The 18,625-nt window shown below is 32.3% G+C and overlaps 1 non-coding gene across 1 annotated transcript; it reads right to left on the bottom strand.

The window, feature by feature from the left end:
• Window positions 1-8,471: 8,471 nt before the first annotated feature.
• On the bottom strand, window positions 8,472-8,553 carry TRNAS-AGA (transfer RNA serine (anticodon AGA)). The gene has a single exon. It is a non-coding gene; the product is annotated as a tRNA-Ser (tRNA).
• Window positions 8,554-18,625: the final 10,072 nt, after the last annotated feature.

The following is an 18,625-nucleotide window of genomic DNA, read 5'->3' as shown; positions in this document are numbered from 1 at the left end:
CCCTTTTGCTAAAAAAATGATATAGCTACTAATTTTAATTTGTGTTAAAAAAACTATTATATTTTGCCACCAATAACTATAAGAAACTTAATACACAGCGAAAAACTTGCTAAGAAATATCTGCCCATCTAAAGAGAAAAAACTCCCAACGCTTACTTCACTTCATCTTTAGAAGTCTAGAAAAGTCATTTTAGGTAGAATAACAAATAGAAGAGTAGCAAAGGTCAGCCCAGATATTTTACCCTGAGGCCAGAGCATAGAATAAAACTCCTCCCAATCCGTTAGTCTATACTGAATGACTTATTAAGAAATCTGAATCTTTGTAAGCAGCCTGATATGCTTGGATAGGAATTGCGAAAAGTGAATTAAACGGTTCCCAGCACTAGTATTTCAATCTTTAGGAAAGGCCATTAACAATTTCAATATATTATGTCATGAAAATCCCTTTGGGTATAGATATAGATCATTTAAAGGGAAAGTTTACTTGTCAACAAAATTCCTGCAGAATGAGAGTTGTTTACATTTCCATCTAAACTAGTGATTCCTAACGTTTAATTATTTTAAGAGAAGAGAGATTTTGAGCATTATATATCATATACCTGACTCAGCGTCACGTTTTTATATCTTCGAAGTACCGTAATTTAATTTAACATTTCTTAACTGTATTTCTCTTCGAATTTAGAATGTTCAACCTTTGCTATTCTCACATCAGATTTTAGATTTTGGATTATTTTCAGCTTCCGTTCTGTTTAATATTTCATTTCTGTTCTTCATTCCATTCTCATACTTTACAACATTATTACACACATATATTATTTCATACATTATTGCATACATGTATTATTTCATACATGTATTATTTCATACATTATTATACATTATTTTAATTGAGAAGAGACATTTCTAGCACTATATATCATATACCTGACTCAGCGTCGCCTTTTTATATCTTAGAAGTGTCGTAATGTAATTTAATATTTCTTAACTGTATTTCTATTCCGGATTTATAATGTTCAATCCTTGCCATTCTCAGATCAGATTTAAGATGTTTGTTTATTTTTAGTTTCCGTTCTGTTTAATTTTTCCTTTCTGTTCTTCTTTCCATTCTCACACTTTCGCACAGTCTGACAATTTTTCCTGTAGGCATAGCTGTCTATTTTCTATGCTAAGGCTTTTGTCTGAAATCGGTGCTTTGGCATAAATATGAGTAATGATACTTTACGCCTCGTGTTAAGTCTAATCTTTCAATTATATCAGAATTACCTCTATGTAGTATTCGTTGCTCTGTTAAGCTGTTTCGTGATTTTTCTTTTCCAAATATAAATATATTTCTTTGCACGTGAAAGTAAAGTCTCTTTTAATCCATTTAATATTAGGTTATTGTTTATTTCTTCTGCGTTTTACCAGTTTTTATCGTTAATATATACTAACCACACTAAGTTATGTCTTCCAAAGCAAGATACATTTCATCATTTATCAGAGTTAAATGCCTTAAATATTTTACGGATTTTGACCAATAGTTTTAATACTTCCCTATCAATTGTTTTTAATACTCTTATTTCTTTATAGATAGTTCTGCCAATAATGTCATACTAGTTCACCAAATACGATACAACTAGAGCCCCTTTCAAGATTGTTGGTGCATCTTGTAGTTATGAATTCTCTATACACTTTGAAACTAAAATGGCAACTTTGCAGAATTTATTGGGCGTTCGTGAAACAAGCACTTTCAAGAACATGTGAAATCTTTCTAACTTCTCATTATTGAAGCTATTTTTTTCCTATTTCTGTGTTATACCTTCAAAGAAACTCTACCCTTCCTCAGCTGCAAATTAATGCTTAGAGATCTGCAAACTTTAGTGCTAAGACTATTTAGTTTTCATTTCTCAAAGACTTATTTCTCTTTGCAGGCTTTCATAACTTTCACTTCCTATATTCTCCACACTACAACTGCAATATCCTGATTCAATACTTATTCCTTTCACAGTATTTCCTTATTTTATAGTCTTAAGAATGTTATCTAGTATATTCCTTTTCTAGTCCCCCTTTACATGTGAAAACTGCACCATTATCATCAGTAGCTGCTTACATGGAATACAACCCTTAGTTAGCTAAAGTTCAGTATCGATCAGCTGACGATTGTTGTAGTAACTGATTCCACAATAACAATAACAATTCAAATAAATTGGAATGCTAAGCCTTAGCTGGGAAAAGGGATGTTTCTAAAAGAACCTTTTTACGTATCAGTCAAGCTTCTAGTGCTTTACTAAATACCATACTTTCATACACTTGTGGGAAAAGGTATTTCCAGCTCAGTGTATCACGAATGCTTCACAGGAAATTATTATTTCAGCCGAATATTTCAGGTATTCATTTTCAAATGTATTTTGCGCAGGTACGCCTTTCAGAGGACGCTCAGACGGTATAGTGGTTAGGAAAGCCTACTGAAGTTTTCGGATCCGAGTCCCGGAGAAGGCATGGATGCTGTTAAATGTATAGTGTCTATGCAGCATGAGTTAATAACAGCATAATGTTCAATCCTAAATATATAGCCATCACTCTTGTATGGTTTGGTGGTAGGAGAAAGGGGTGGGAGCAACCTGCACCCCCCGGGGGTGCGCTTCCTCAATAATAATATTTTTCCAAAACATTTTCTATACCAAAACATTTCTAGCAATAATATTTTTCCAAAACATTTTCTATACCTAGAATATATAGCCAAATTCTTCGTGTCTTTTTTTCTGATTAAAGTCATGTTCTATTCGTCTTTATTTCCCATCTTCAAGAAAAATCAAGAAAGGGGGTGGGCAGTTAATTTCTGTCTCACTGATTCCAGTATCTCACTCTTAACAAGAAAGAATTAAAATCTATTAAGGAAAACAAATGAAATATTAATTCATAAACTGAAGAATAATATTATGCTCCTTGTACGTATAAACAAGGCTCTTTTCACCGTAGGACCAAAAAGATCCACCTTCAGTCGGGCGTTTCCTTCTATAATATCTTCCTACTCTTTGTTCTTGGATATCAACGTGACCCTTCTCTGTGAATGTAATCACCTGTTCGCAGTTGCTGAGCATATCGTGACGTAGGTCATTTTGCACGTATACACGTAGTCCGATCATGCAAAAATAACATTTAAATTTCGTGCGTATTTGCAAACGAGGACTACGCATGGATTTTTTACCCGACAGACTCGTTCCTTAATAACTTGGAAAGAAGTATCGATGTTGAAAAAACGCCATAAACTGCACAATTATAACCAAATACAGCTTTAAAAATTGTCTCTTCTGGCAAACCTCTCATCGAAAGCAAATTTCTGGTAATGTCAGATTTAACGACAGTTCGGATTGAGTGGTTGGTGCCTTAGTTTAGGAGAGACAAATCTAAAAATTCAAAATCATACTTCATCAAATACGATAAAGATATCAAACAGTCAGCTATTTCCTCTGAAGGAGAAGAAAGTATTCAGTACTGAAATAGCCACATGAAACGATCATGAAATTTTCAGTATAGCAGCAATGTGCCTGAATAACAAAAGACTATATAAAAATGAATGAAAAAGTAGTTATCAAAATTAGATTAAATGCAGATGTTACTATATCTATAGTGAGGTTTTTACGAAAATAATTTAAAGAACAATTGCACATTGTTATGATTCTAAATATTTGTAATCCATCAGGTCGTACATTGTTCATTACTCTTCAAAACAATGCTATTGTAGTGCTGAAATGAAATTTTGAAGAATGTCAATTGCGCAAGAATGTTTATGATTAGATTAATAAACTATAACATAGAATTACGAAACTAATTCCGAATATTACGTAGCATTTTTTATATCCTATAATGTAACACAGATTTTGCAGAATAGTTTCCTGCAAACATTTCTTTTGAAATGACTATAAACATGTCTCAATGACAAACGTTACAAAAACAGTAGGATATTCTATTTAATTTATAATTACTTATACCTTTATGATTACTAGTAAGCCCTCCGTTCTGTAACGAATTGAACAAGCGACCGCGTCAAACTCGCCATGTTATGAAATGCAAGGAATTGAAAATGGAAGAATTAAAAAGTAGAGAATCAATACAACTTTAAAGTTGTACATACATTTTGTTATTTTTTATGTTAATTGATTAAGGCAAAGCAACTCGAGAGCTATCTGCCATTGGGGCCCAATGCCTTCGTGAAGGAAATTTAAGTACATACATTATGAAAGTTAGCGATAAGATTTTTAAAAAAATGAAAAAAAAAAAAATCTGAAAGCTTTCAGCTTTTTTATTACGCCCAAAAGTGCGTTTTTTTAAAGTTTTGTGTGTTGCCCTTATTTATTAATATCATGTTCTTCCCACTTAAACCACATGAAATTCAAATCAACAGTAATATCACAAAATATTGAAAAATAGAAAAACAGCATACTTTAGAATTTTCGATACACATTTTCGAGCGCTGAAGATAAAAAAGTTCTTTTTTCCCGTACAGTTTTGCTATTGCTCGCTTTGAAATGAATTTGCTAATCAAAAATTCGTTTACGATGTTTCACAAATAGATAATAAAACGGATTCGAAATACAAAATTCGGGCTTCCAAGTGCCCATGTTCAGTTGGAGGACAACGATATTGAAAATTTGATGGCCTTAGGTACAGTTTTTGTTTCACAATGCCACAATTATTCATGCAAACATGCAGATTCTTCATTATTTAATTTCTTCAAATGTAATGCATGATGATACTATTTTGATGGCAACAGTTTGAAAAGTGAACCAAAGAAAGTAAAACGACGCAAAATGCTGTTTTCAGACTAATAGTCTTTGAGTGTAACGCCTCTTTCAGCTACAAAGATTAAATGAAATTAAAAAATAAATAAAAAAAAAAAAATAATAAAATCTGAAAGCTTTCAGATTTTACATTACGTCCAAAGGAACTTTTTTTAGCGTTTTGTGTGCTACCTTCATTTATTGAACATCATGTTCTTTGCTCTTAAACCATAAAATTCAGTCCAAGAGCAATATCGCAATATAATTTTAAAATGAGCATATATTTAGAATTTCCGATACACAGTCTCGCGTGCTGGAGTTAAAAATGTTTTTTTTCTGTAAAACGTTGCCATTGTTCGCTTTAAAATACTCGAGTTTCTTAATAAAAATTCGTTAAAGTTTTACAAAATATGAAATCGATTATAAAACAAATTCCAGATTTCAAATTTGGGTTTCCAGATGCCCATATTCGCAGGAGAATTACATTATTCAAAATTGGATGGCTCTAGGTACCGTTGTTTTATCACAATGCGAGAAACATACATAAATTTACGCAGATTCTTCATTATTTAATTTCTTTAAATATTACACAGGGCTCTAATATTTAACGGCAAAAGTTTGAAATGTGAACTGACATTTATAGTGCCAAAACGAAATTAATAGCCTTTCTGGGAGAACGCCCTTTGGGCTAATAATCAATATTTATTAAAAATTAAATTCACGTGGACCAATAATTATTTTATTGTTTCATTTTACAACAAAACCTAAACTTTGCGCAACAATGAATGTAAGGATTATGTTAATTTTATTAACAGTTAAATTTTGAGGTAAACTTCCTTTCCTATCGCTTCTTAATTTCAACTTACCACTTCCGGCCAGAACGTAGTTTTAGAATCACGTCTGAATGCTAATGAGGAAGAGTGGTATTTAACCGCGAAGTTTTACTATCTTAGTGAGAGAGATACCAGATATTCTGGCTGCACGCGTCCGCCTTTTTAGGCTATTATTACGCTCGGCCGTATTTTAGCCCTCGATAGCTTCGCAGTCAATTAGCGTTAAGGGGCCAACTCTGTTAGAATTTTGATAGCTTCGTCTATACCTCTTTAGTTTAGATTAGTTTAGTTTGATTCTTAGTCTCTTAAGTTCAAGCCCAAGTGTCGGCTTTATTGTACAACTCCAAGACGGAATTCTGTTAAATCTTAGTTGAATAATAAAGGGTTTTTTAACACTTTCCAAGTTTATTTATTGTCTCACGAACTCAAGCGATTGTTCGGTTACTAGTAGTTCTTAAGATTTTACACTTTTAACTGTAACTTACACAGTGGGGAATCCTACAAGGTAACAAAATAAATCAGCTCATGAAATTAATCAAAGCCTTCACTGTGTAGTATTCCATATTTAGAGTAAAAACCATTGTAAAACAGTGCGAACCGTTACTAATAATTCGTGAAATGTAATAATAATTTGCCTCAAATTTAATGTTAAAGAATGCACTTCTACCTAATGTGGTACTTGCAGTGCATGCATGTAGTTAAAACTTTCAGGTTGCAAGAGGATAGGAGGGAAGAGGTTTTTTTCTTATGATCTTGCAAAATCAGCTGAGCGTTCTACACCCCGCCTATTTTTTGCTCTTTGCTTTTTTAATACAAGATGGCTTAACGTATCAGTTCGTTTAAACATATAAGTTTATTTTAGTATAGCCTTTCCTTAACTGGTTTAAGGAAACGTGACATTAAAATAAACTCGTACATTTTTAAAACGCCCTACACCTAAAAGCATAATTCTTGAAAACCTTACGGGGAAAGATAGGCAAATTTTTAGCAATCAAAATGCTAACTTTTGTACATTATTAGAAAATTTATTTCCATTTAATAATTCGTTTTAAATCAATTACATAATTCTTTATACTTAACTATCACTATAAGTTGGGAAGAGGTGAAGGTATAAATGCCCTTCAAATGAAAACAATAAACATCTTGCAACTTCAAGATACATACAAGGTGTGACACAAAAAAAAACGAAACTGGTCCAATAAATCGTTGTACTTACATAATCAGTTCTCCGTGACATTATCACCTTCAAAGTAGTTCCTTTCAGCATTCACAGACTTCTGCATTCGGTGCTGCCATTGCTGTTAACAGTTCTGGAACGAAGTTCTCCGTTTTTGCCTGAACCTCTTCAACTGAAGTAAAATGTGTTCCCTTTAAGCAAGATTTAACTGTAGGAAATAAAACAAAGTCGCATGGAGCCAAATCAGGTGAATAAGGAGGATGCCCCAGAAGAGTAATGTTTTAACTAGTCAGAAACTGTTTAACAGATAGGGCCGTTTGAGTGAGTGCATTGTCCTGATGCAACAGCCAACCATCACTCCACAACTGTGGCCTTTTTTTCCCCTAATTTTTTTACGAAGTCTTTTTAGTATTTCAATGTAGTAGTGTTGATTAACAGTCTGACCATTGGGCACCCATTCGATCATGATGACCCAGCACGTTCATCATCTTCCACATTGTCCTTTCCCCCTGAAACCGCTTATTGCATTCAGACACACGTGCATGAGACAGTTTCATCTCCATAAGTCTCGGTTAACATTTGAAATGTTTCCTTCGTGGCTGATTTCTTAAGTTTCACAAGAAACTGGATGTTGATTCGCTGTTCGGTTTTTACATTAGACATTTTCCCGGCAGAATGTAGTTGCAAAGTGTTCACTCAATGACGCAGTATTCCCCGCTGGCGTTGTTGGTTAAGTCGAAACTGGCCGCATGGATAGAGGAGCTGTGTGGCATGACGTCTGCAGAACCTTTGTTGCAAACTCCACTATTTTTTTTTTTTTCAAGCTGCACTCTTAGGCTCTTTTTTTGTGTGTGTCACACCTCGTATATTTACAAATATTCTCCATAATTACGAAGTTTCTTATTCCTTTTAGCAATTGCAGTCTTTGAACTTACTCCTTACAAAAATCCCTGTTTTGTACTGAAAACTAATTTCAGTCTTCTTGAAAAGTATTTCTTCGGTGATATAAGCAAAGAGTACGAGGCAATCAGTCAGAAGCAAGGAATTTTTAATAGGTTGTTGCTGATGCCCTTGTACCAGTAACCATATACTTTAATCACTATTACAGCAGCCTATATCTAACCTATATCTAACCTATATCTATCGTTTATGGAAAATCATTGCGCAATGCGGCTCTCTAACCAACTCCTGTTTCCTTTATTTTAAAAGTTATTCTGCGATAGATAAATTGCAGTTATTGTCTGCAGACATAAAAATTTTCAAATTTTCATAGCTAGTAAACAACTGTTTTTAGAGCATATTATCTCAAACATAGCAGAGTTACTAACGTATATATGTTTCTTGCTTATTATTTTTAAATTTCCTATACTTTATTTATAATATGTACTTCGTCATTACCAGTGCAGATGAAATGTAAGTTGTAGTATATTTTTGGCAGCAGTGCTATTATTTTGGTTCTTTATAGCCTAAGTAGCAACAATATGAACATTACAAGTATTAATTTATAATATTATTAAAATTATTATTTTCAATCATTAATTTATAAGATCATTAAAATTATTCTTTTATCATCATTAATTTACAAGAACTTTTTATTGGTTCTAATCATTTTATGCAGAAAAACCAGCGACTTTAATTTATTGCCCAACCAGACCCATACTTTTTTAAAATCACCAAATTTCCACTCACAAAATTTTCACTTGTAGTTGGTAGGATTCGAACCTACGCGGGAAAATCCCAATGAATTTCTAGTCCATCCCCTTAACCGCTCGGCCACAACTACTTACAATGCGTTACTTTACCGGTAAAGTTGTCATTCCTTCAAGCGAGTATTTTGCGCTAGATTTTAAGACATACTCCGTCTCCGCGCAATTTGCCCGTGCATATGAGAACAAAATTTACTTCCTCCTCTGTGTAACTTGCATTTCTTGAAAAAGCGATAGGTTGAAATATAAAAGAAAAGTCTGAACCGAAGCAAAACCTGTTTTATACAAAGCAAATAAATTTTAATACAACAAAAATAATAATTTAATTTTAGCAACGGAAAATAATACTTTTCGGTTAAAAAAATGCTCAATCGCTGTCAAGTAACACAGAACTACAAACATTCAGAATAAATGATACCAGAGACTGCACAAAGAAGTGAAATATGGCACAGTCAGGAAAAAAGGCACAGACGTTGTCAAAAGAACACAGAACTACAAAATTGTTTAGGCTTTCACACTTTTAGACATTTTAGACGTTTTTCAGACTTTTTAAGACTTTCTTTTTCAGACTTTCTGACTAAATGATAGCAGAGATCGTACGTAGAAATAAAACACCTGATAACTAGGCAGGTATCCTCTCCCTCTAGATTAAATACCTTGTATGTATGCATTAAAATATAAATGATGACAATTTATTGTTTATATATTGCACTTTATTAGAACAAAGATGATATAGTTAAATGATATACTTTATATCTCAGGGAAAAGAAGGAGAAAAAAGTGATGCGATGTATGTAGCTAATGTTACTGTCTACAATTATTAAACTGCATATGATAATGGAAGAAAGTATGTGTTTTCATTTCAGTTCATTTCAGTTTCTTGCTCTGAAAAATCTGTTTTTACGAAAGTATTTTTTATAGCTAAAACTGACGTCTGGAATAAACAAAGAGATGTAGACGTTATTTGAAAACTTGAAAAACCTGAGGTTTCTGTTATTTTTCCTTCCTTGTACGAAGTAAAAAGGAAGTATTGTAATCGCGAAAAGTTTCAGGCAGCATATTTCAACGAAAATATCCATTTTGACCGCTATCGAATGAAATTTAACGATGTTTTTGCGTGATATCTGTACGTAAGGACAGAATAAAAGACTCCTTTCCTCCAAAAATATTATAAAACTGCTTTAAAATTAATTCTGAAGAGAATTTTTCGTGGCGTCTGTACGAACGTATGTACGTATCGCGCATAACTCAAAAACGAGTAGCTTCAGAACGTTGAAATTTTGTATATAGGACTATATAACATGTAGATGTGCACCTCGTATTTTGGTTGCAGTCGGCCGCGCCAAACGTATATAAATATATTTGTACATATATCCACTCTGTTACCCGGCTCAGTGATCTCAGTTTCTTTACACTTATATGTTTGTATACTGTTCATTTTTTGCTTTAAAAATGATTGAATTATGTTGTTCTTATCTTCCGGTTAAGGTTTTTATGCCTTTAGTAAATCTGTATGCAATGTTTTTAGAATTATCAACAATTTTGAAGTTGTTTTAGTGCCGCTAAGCCTAATATTTTTTTTTTGATGGCGGCCATTGCTTGTTTACATTTGAAACAGCAGAGTAGTGGATTTGTTGCCAATCTAGAGAAACGTAGCTTCGCAACAACAAAGATAACGCCTTTATTTATTATTGCGAATTAAATCATGCTTAATCCTTTCTGGAATTTTTTCGAGGAAATAAGTGTTTAAGATCTACTTAATTTTTAATAATTAGTAATTTAATTTTAATAATTAGTAATTTAATTTTTAATAATTAGTAATTTTTAATACGGATATTTTGAGTTTTTGTATTTTTGCCTTGTCGCGAAATGAGAACTGAATTAATTGAATGAGAAATACTCAATCGTCTGTGAAAAACTTTTTTTGTTTTTGTTTTGTTTGCTTAATTTCTTTTATACATCGTTCTAACTTTATTATAGTATTTGAATATAACATGTGGCAACGATTAGATAATTCTTTAAATGATATAAATTTTGTGCATTCTGAGTTATAATATCCACGAAATATAATACTGTTAATTGAACCTAGCGCCAGAGTGTCGCTATGATAAACAAATAGAGTGAATTTTAAAGAATGCATTTATTCTATTGGGGTATATGCGCTGTATGCGAAGTAGATTTAATTAAATTCAATAAGTTTAAACGAAAAACAAGAAAAAATGCGTATAATTTAATATTCCGTACGAGGAAGTCATGTGGTGTACACATCAGATTTTTATTTTGCAGTATCACGGATTACTTATCAACGAATAGCTTATAGTTATTTGAATTTTCGGAGCTCCTAACCGACAATTCCATTGTATTCTCCAATGCAAAAAAGCTAATGTCACTTTGTTACATTGTTTGTCTCTTTGTTGGAGATAAGGGCAGAAATTTTATGGCGTTTATCCCAATAAATAAGAATTCCCCAAAACTTTTTCTGGAACGCGCATGAATATACAATTTGTTTCAATCGGTAAAAAAACATGAGCAGCCTTTGCTACTAGCTCCTGAGCCGTACTCACAATTTTCATAATACCGTCCATATAATTTGCAAAAATACAAGCCTATCATAATTCCTCCTTCTTTTCTACTTAAAACAATCAACATTTACGTTCAGTAGGAATTGGTCCAAAATTAAGACTTCCTATTTTTGAAACTGGGAATGAGATAGCTATAGTGGGTTCAAGCTAAATGTGTTTTTGATCAGCAGTCCAGTAGTGGGAAAAATTAATTTTGAGATTGATTGCAATAGCTGACAGATTGCATCTAAAATTTTTCAATACCCTATATGAAGTTGCTGCCTTGATGATCTAAGTAAGATGGGAGTTAAAACGGTCGTAAATCTTTCACTTATTTTGCTTCATAATGTGAAAAATACCACGATACTTTATCCACGAAACTTCTGCCCTTAGGTAAAATTCCTGGCATTATGTCAATTCAAATATTTTTAGATTAACCAAGCAGTCTATATGAATTCGATGATAGTTCATATTAAAGACTAATAGTTTTATGAGGTTTCAATAGCCATTCGTCTGCTCGAAACAAAAAGAAATCGACTAGTTTCAAGTGGCTAGTGTCCAAATGGGCAAATGTGTCCCAAGCGAGCTCTATACGTCTGTGTTGAGCGTTCATCAACAGCGATCAGTTTGGGTCTTCTGAAGCCCACGTAACAAAGGAAAGATATTAAGTTCTCTCGCTATTGTTTACTGCGATGCCAGATTTGAACCTCGTTGTTGCATTGTTACATGAGGCAATGTTGCATTCGAATCACGTGAAACAACTCATAACAGCTGAATTTGTTCTTTCATAGACCTCTTAGAGCCGAATCTTTACTCAATCAAAGTTTGATTCTTTTTAGAGTCGAATCAAAGTTTTACCTTAATTTTTATCTTCATGGAATAATCTTCCAATTAAACCTACATGAAAGATCCAAACGTTGCTTGTACTTCTGAAATACTAACACTTGTCTGACGAACTCCAAACATTATATCCAAATAAAAATCTTAACAACACACAATTGTTTAAATGGAAACAGTTCTAGACGATTCTCTATATGTACGTTATCACTTTTATACATGCATTGGTGGAAATAAGTAGTAGCGAGACTAACATTATTTTTTATTCCGCAAAGGCACAACTGTACTAGTAGTTTTCTTTTTTTTTCACTTCAGTACATCTTTAGTTTCATCAGTCCCCACCATGCACTTTCTTTACATGTACTGCTCCTTCTTTCAGGGCTCCTCAGTTTACATAGTCAATTTCCGAAGGACACAGTACTAAGCTTTAGGTTCTTTTTTTAAAACCCAAAGGGCGTTAGCCCAGAAGGGCTATTCATTTCGCTTTGGCATTTTGCTCCAAAAACTTTAAATATCCGTTTCACGTTTCAAACTGTTGCCACAAAATATTTTCACCTTGTGTTTATTTAAAGAAATTAAGTAATGAAGAATCCACATAAATGTATACATGTTTCTCGCATTGTGATAAAACAGCAGTACCTACAGCCATCAAATTTTGAATAAAGTGATCCTTAATCGAATATGGGCATCTGAAAGCCCTAATTCGAAATATGGAATTTGTTTTATTATCGATTTCATATTTTGTAACACGTTAACGAATTTTTTATTAACAAACTCAACAATTTCAAAGCGGGAAATGGCAACACTGTACGAAAAAAAAATTATTTTTTTTTTAAATCTCCAGCGCGCGAAACTGTGTATCCGAAATTCTAAAGATACGCTCATTTTAAAATTATTTTGCGATATTGCTGTTGAATTGAATTTTATGGTTTCATTGCGAAGGACATGATATTTAGTAAATTGAAGTAACACACTAAACGTTAAAAAAAGCCCGTTTGGTCGTAATGTAAAATCTGAAAGCTTTCTGAATTGTTTTCTCCCAATTCCAAAGACGGGATCGAACAGGCACCTAACCCAGTTGGCTAATTGTTCTGTCGATGGCGAAAAGAAATATAGTACATATGACTGCCCAAACTTTTTTTTCTGTCTATCAATTAATATATATAAGTTCAGAAATTATAGCTTATATTCTCACTCAACGTTTTTTCTCCAGTGCACGAATGTTCACACTCACCAGGCAGCGAGGATGAGAAGAAGATTAGTCCCAGCAACAGTTCACTTCAGTGTAACTCAATTTAAACGATTACGAGTCCACAGCATTTATATCCTGTCCTAATCTCTTCTTTGTATAGCTATATACATACGTATACGAAATCAGAAAAACAGAGTGAAAAGAGAGAAAACTGAAAATGTCTGTTTAGGTGTGTATTGGTGTATTAGCACACTAGGACTATCTGCCTAAGGGGAGGGATGCCTTCGTGGAGGGCTTTCTAAGGAAAACTGGTTCGGAACTAATAACAAAAGAGCCTTAATTAGAAGAAATAAAATTTTAAAACTATTAAGATCTTCGAGACTTTCATAGAATGAATATGGGCTTCAGCTAGCCTTGAAGAAATTATTGTGTAGATCACAGGATTTAAAAATGAAAGGATAACACTAGAAATTTTGTTCTTAAGTAAGAAATGTGGTGTAGGTAAACTGTTGTGATTGTCATTTTGAAATAAATTTTGTCATCGTATGAAAAGTCAATATCATTGCTGTTTGTAAAGTTGATCTAATCTAAAAATCTATGATATATAAATTTAATTTATTCTTAAAAGTTATTTTTATGCAAATTCAAATTAACGTTTGTGTTTATTAATAATAGCTGTTTTGAAATTATATGGAAATTGGCGTTATCTAAACACGTTCTGTCTGTTGGGTATAATTATTTAATTAATGAACATATTGAAAAGTATTTAATATTAAAATGATGTTTAGTTAATGTAAAGAAAAGCGAGTTAAATCTAAGTGTTATATTTATGCACTATTCGTTTGATTAAAGAATGCTACAAAGACAAATATTTACGAATAGATTTTCTTTCCATCTGCTAAACTTTGATCATAAAGCATTCTTCTGCATGTTTTATGCAGACTGTAAAATGAATGTTTCTCTATATTCTTTTTTACGAAAACAATGCTTAAGTTATATTTATTGTTTGTATAATAGTTCTTTTTATTTAAAGACCGAGAATAAAAAAGCGGGCTTAAGAAAGTCTCTCAAATGTCTACATGTTTAAAAATTCTTCCATCGTAATTAAGGCAAAGCTAATATTTTAGCGTCTCAAATGCTTGTTATAAATTTCGGATCTTTAATAATATGAAATGAAAAATACATCTTGGACTTGCCATTTTTTCATTAAAAACATTTTCCGTTAAATGTTACGCATTTAGTAAATAATCAAGTTGTAGACGTGCAGTATCAGAATACTTATTTATATACAAATATAAAAAAGCGTAAAAACTTATTTTTGCAGAAATATATGCATGGTGAATATAGTTTTCAAATAAGCAGTTTTCTTTCAGTAAAAAATCTGATGTGTACACCACATGACTTCCTTGTACGGAATATTAAATTATACGCATTTTTTCTTTCATTTCATTTAAACTTATTGTATTGAATTAAATAAGACTTCGTCGATAGCGCATAAGATGCAATAGAATCTGAAGATGAACTCTTTAAAATTCACTATAATTGTTTACCACAGCGACACTCTGGCGTTGGGTACACTTATCAGCGTTATATTTCGTTCATATTATAACTCAGAATGCTCAAAATTTATATCATTAGGAGAATTATCTAAGCGTTGTCACATGTTCTATTCAAGTACTATAATAAATCTAGAACGATGTATAAAAGAAATTAAGCAAACAAAACAAAAAAGAAACAGTTTTTTCACAGACGATTCAGTAACTCTCATTCAATTAATTCAGTTCTCACTTCGCGACAAGGCAAAAAGACATGAAAACTCAAAATATCTATATTATAAATTACGAAGTAAATCGTAAACACTTATTTCCTCGAAAAAATTCCAGAAAGGATTAAGCATTTTTTTAATTCGCAATAATAAATGAAGGCGTTATTTTTGTTGTTGCGAAGCTTAGTCTCTCTAGATTGGCAACAAATCTACTATTCTGCTGTCTCAAATGTAAACAAGTATGTCCGCCATGTTATTTAAAAATTAAGGCTTAACCGCACTTAAACAGCTTTTAACGTGATAATTGTACAAATATTGCTTGCAGGTTTCCTAAAGGCTTAAAATCCTTAAGCGAAAGATAAGAACAACATAATTCAATCATTTTTAAAGCAGAAGATGTACAATTTACAAACATATGAGTAAAGAAACTGAGATCGCTGAGCCGAGTAACAGAGTGGATATATATATAAATATATTTATATATGTTTGGTGCGGTTGGTTGCAACCAAAATACGAGATGCACATCTACATGTTATAGCAGTCCTATATACAAAATTTCAACTTTCTGAGGCTACTCTATTTTTATTTATGTGAGATATATACGTACATACGTACGTACAGACATCACGAAAAATTCTCTTCAGAATTCATTTTAAAGCTGTTTTTTAATTTTTAGAGGAGAAGAATCTTTTATTCTGTCCTTACGTACAGATGTCAAGCAGAAACATCGTGAAATTGCATTCCATAGGATCAAAATGTATATTTTCGTTGAAATATGCTGCCTGAAACTTTTCGCGATTACAATACTTCCTCTTTACTTCGGACAAGGAAGTAAAAATATACTGCTTTACTGAAAAGGATCATCTTTGAGTAATTGTAAATATTTAGATAGTTTAACTACATAAAAAGCTTTTTATAAGTTACTTTTATGCAGAATAATTTCTCAGGCCTTCAAGTCAAATACATGAATATGTGAAGAGATTTACTGGTTGCAAACCTGCGGCATTTTTATGTTATTATTATGATTAGCATATAAGTTTTATTTTCTTTTAATAAATAAGGATATTTTTCTTAAGAATCTGGACGGATCGTTTTCGTAGGACATTACGTGTGAGCTTCTAAGACGCAGCCTCGTACGGGAATGTTTTTGAAAGAAAAGGAAAAGTAAAAATCTAAAAGAATTTACTCCTTTCCTGAACTGAAAAAAGTTTAACTGAAATCAATAAAATAGCTTTTCTGAAATAAAAAATTCGGTAATGATAGTTCTGATGAAGCTGTGCTGATTTGGCTTTAATGAGGTGCAAATTAACAATCTCGCTCCATTCTCTCTTTATCATCTTAATAGTTTTTCTGCCAAAAAATGTTTTCTTTTGATTCTCGGAACCTTCAAAGATTAAGTTACGTTAATTTGAGTTTGGCAAAGCACAAGAGGGTACCTGTCAAAGGAGACTGATGCCTTCGTGGTGAAGTTTTTTAAGAAAAATTGGCTCGTGTTCACTTTGCACACGCGGAAAATCATATGAAACTAACCACATAACCAAACCGTTCGCCTTGCGTGGAACTCAAGTCGAAACTTCCAGTAATAAGTCGTCTTTAACCACTTGGCTATTGCTGGGCTGGAATCTTCAACAGAAGCTGAAAGGAGAATATGATTGGTTTTATTTCCTTTCAGACTTAAATAACATGTATGTGAATCCATTAGTGTACACGCATTTATACGGCATTCTTTCTATTAATTCTTTTCTGTGCTTAGAAATTTTCAATATTATGCATCAAATTTCAATTCATCTTTTAGAGTCTTTTCAGAAGTTACTCATACTTTATAGATCTTATTCTTTCACACAGCATATTGGCTAATTCGAGAAACTAAAATTTAATTGATAGTGATCTGTTTAATCGACAGAATTAATTTCGATATGATAGAGACTAAAATGGCAGTGGATAAATTTCTAACATATTTCCCATCAAGTTGCTTTTAATGTTGCCTATGTAATGTTGCTTATAGAGAAGTAGTTTATAGCTTTACAAACTTACGAAAGTAAAAGATTGCATTATCTCAATAATTTTTAAAAGAGTTATTCAAATTTCACTTTGGTTATTAATACTTCCGATAAGAAAACTTAAATAATCTCTCAGGAGTAATTATCTCTTTAAATTTCCATTCAAAGCCAGTTACTATACAGTAATTTTAAGAAACACTTCTTAAATGCTTTTAATGTAGGATTATGTCCCTGCGTAACGTTATAGAAGAAATTTTAAAAAAATACACATATTTTATTTATTACATTTATTTGTTTAAAATGGCCCTGTGTAAAATTGGTCGATGATATGAGAAATAATGTATATAATTTAAGATGTCTGCAGGTATATTCCTAGCTAATGGAGCAGTTATATTCCTAGTAAATGGATCTATAAATTAATTGCCAAGTTTACTTGGATAGTTACTTGGCACCATATTGAGATTAAAATGATGTTTCATAAAATTGAATGCATGTATTAAATCTCCTGAATTAACAGTTGGATAAATATATAAGGAAGCTAGAATAAATCTTGACTGTCCATTAATAATTACATCAACTATATAAATATCGCTTGCTTTTGAATCCTGTATTCTCTTACGTTATTTAACAGTAAATTTTATCGATAGACAATCTGCTATAGTGGTCAAGGCCACTAGCTTGATGAAATAAAATAAAAAAGAGCAAACACAAGCCGAATACACTAACTGTCTACCATACCACCTTTAAAATATAAGTTTCCTTAATAAAGACTGACTGTTATTGGTAAATTATACAAGAACGAACTAAAACTTGTCGGTAAGGAATTAGACTTAACCGTGTAGGGATTTATATTTATTTTAACTAACAAGTTAAAGTTTAATTTTAAACTTTCCTATAAGCCTTTTATTCCCCTAATTGTCAGTGCCAGAATATTTAAATTTTGTAGCGCGCGTGGAGGAATGCAAATTTCTACTTTCAAGAAAGTATTTAAAAGCCGAATTTCAGTGGGAAAGAGAAAAGAGTTAGGCTACACCTCTGCCGTAGATAAGTTTGCTTATTGCTGGTTCATGTGGCTTAATTGCATTTACTTGCTAACACTAGTTTCGAAGGGGGTTTGAGTAACTGGATCTCGCTGAGCCCTGTAGTTTAGTTCTATCACTTGTTAAATATCTTCAAATTTTAGTTTCGTTATCTGATATTTCAGTTACAGCTCAAGCAGAGGTGAAGTTTGATAGCGTCGAGTTGACGCATTGTAAATTTTAAAGAGTTAATAAAGGGTACTTTAACCCTTCGCTTGGTACAATTACTACGATTCCAGTTTTTTCACACGGAAGTATATCTACTGGACTTTACAAACTGCTGGATCATCCAAAAAGTTACAGTTTTTCAAATCGAAGAGTGCTTCCTTCTAATTGTTGTGTTACTTCTTATACGAAATGAACTTTTCTGCTCACGTTCCATAATTATAGTATATATTGTGTTATAACTTCTGTTTCAGCTCAGTGCTAGGAATGAAAAACACAAAAGTTCATTTCCCTCACATTATGCTTTTTTATTTAAAAAAGAGAAACAAAGGCTAATAATATTGCTTGTAAAATTTATGCTATATGCAGAAATAGTTCTGTTTCTCATAGCACAGTTCGAAGGCGTTTTGAGAAGCATGAGAGTTTCAGCCTTGAAGACGATGCTATGCCCTCTCAGAATTGCCATCCCCTAAATGAACGAAACTATTACTGAAGATCCAGGTTATATAGTTCAGGCTAATAAATATTTCGAAAAAGTTAAATATAAGTT

This window comes from Stegodyphus dumicola, chromosome 2, assembly GCF_044657685.1.
Source record: "Stegodyphus dumicola isolate Sdum_Otavi_A_Nest chromosome 2, ASM4465768v1".
NCBI lineage: Eukaryota > Metazoa > Arthropoda > Arachnida > Araneae > Eresidae > Stegodyphus > Stegodyphus dumicola.
The sequence above is the reverse complement of the archived record's forward strand: the minus strand, read 5'-3'. Positions and strand labels throughout refer to the sequence as shown.